Here is a 1698-nt window from a genome sequence, read left to right as displayed (position 1 = left end):
TTGTCTTGTCACAGATGGCAGGATTCCTTTACAGCTTTGTTATAGTGTGCATGCACTTACTGGGGGTGGGGAGGGAGTAGAGAGAAAGTGAGAGACAGGGAAGGTGAGAAGTCATTCCCAAGAGGACATAGCCACACTACAATCCCTCCTCTCCATTCTCCTCTTGGGATATTGGGCACACACACATGCACCTGGAGTGTTTTAAGCCCTGGCTCCAAGATTTACTCCTGTTATAAGGCTGAATAATATCTTATTGTATGTATATGTTAAATATGTATTTTTTAAAAAGCCTACAACTTCATAGAAATTGAAAAATGGAAAAATAGCTCAGTTCCTTTTATATCCTGGTAATTAATCTCTTACCAGAATATAGCTTATGACCAGTCAGATGGCATGGAGGTTAAGGCAACTGGATCTCTCATGGCCAACTGCATGGTGTGAGCCTTGGACCCAGCAGCTTCAAAAACATGCCAGACTTCTGTGATTATGTGCTCAAATACTGAGAAGACTAGAAGAAATTGAGGCAAGGTCATTCTCCCTGGGGGGTGGGGATATTTCCTTACTTTCTCTCTCTGTCTCTCTCTAGTGAGTGCATGCACCCTGTGGCAAAACTAATATATATATAATGGTTTTTCTCTTTATTCTATTTATTACTTCCTTTGCTTTCCAGAAGATTTTTAGCTTGAAGTAATCCTATTTATTTTTGGTGCTGTTGCTCATGCTTTAGAAGTCTTACAAAATCTTTGCTTATTCCAATATCTTAGTGTTTCCCCTGTATTGGGTTGACTCATTTTTTTGCATAGAAAAACAGAAAAATACATCATGACTTCCGAGGACCCAATACTTTCTTCAAGTTCTTTTATGGTTTGGGGCTTTAAATTTAAGCCTTTAATCCTCTTTGAGCAGATTTTTTGTAAATGGTGAGGGACAGGGGTCTAGTTTCATTCTTTTGCAGGTCGATGACCAGTTTTCATATTACCATTCATTGGAAGGACTGTCTTTTCTCCACCAGACTGCCTTGGGATCCTGGTAGAAAATCAGTTGGCTGTGTGTTGGGCTTATTTCCAGATTCTCCATTCTGTGCTATTAGTCTTTGTGTCTGTTTTTGTGCTACCACTGTGCTATTTTGGTTACTATGCCTTTGTAATGTATTTTCAATTCAGGAAATTCGATGCCTCCAACTTTATTCGTTTTAAACAACTCACCCACAAAACATCCCTAAAAAATCTAAATTTAATGTCAATTCTGTAACCTTCAACCTGTTCTTCCTGGTGTCACTATAGAAGGCCTGGGAGGAGCATTACTGCATAGGGAGGTTTTGGATTCCTCTATTAACGGGGGCAGATTCTGGGGCCACTGTGACTTGTCTGCGGGGACATGCTAGGGAAAGGACAGTTACACCCAAAGGGAAGCTACAACAAGAGAGGCAGGGTGGGTAAGCATCCTTTATTTTTATGACAAGGAACTGATAGGAGTGATCTAAAACATGGAAAGCCATCTCAGCAGAAGGGCAGCAAAGGAAGTGACATAGTCAAGGTAAGGCACTTCTCTTCTGGTGGGATCTTCAGAGTGAAAAGATAGCCGGATCCACGGATGACTTCAGGAAAGTGTTAGCAGCTTTCACAAGCCCAGGCATGGCAGCACCTGTGATGAGGAGAGACCAGACTGAGGGCCGAGGTGTTGCACCAAGAAGGAACG

General features: G+C 41.8%; 1 long non-coding RNA gene across 1 annotated transcript in view; it reads right to left on the bottom strand.

Annotated features, from left to right (window-relative positions):
- Window positions 1-1432: 1432 nt before the first annotated feature.
- LOC114009763 (uncharacterized) overlaps window positions 1433-1698 on the bottom strand; it is a 782-nt gene continuing 516 nt past the window's right edge. Inside the window, exon 2 of the long non-coding RNA XR_003551150.1 lies at window positions 1433-1644. This is a non-coding gene — a long non-coding RNA (uncharacterized LOC114009763). The remainder of the gene's footprint in view (window positions 1645-1698) is intronic.

Source organism: Tupaia chinensis, unplaced genomic scaffold (assembly GCF_000334495.1).
Source record: "Tupaia chinensis unplaced genomic scaffold, TupChi_1.0 Scaffold000619_1, whole genome shotgun sequence".
Classification (NCBI taxonomy): Eukaryota; Metazoa; Chordata; class Mammalia; order Scandentia; family Tupaiidae; genus Tupaia; species Tupaia belangeri.
This window is presented reverse-complemented; position numbering and strand designations above follow the sequence as displayed.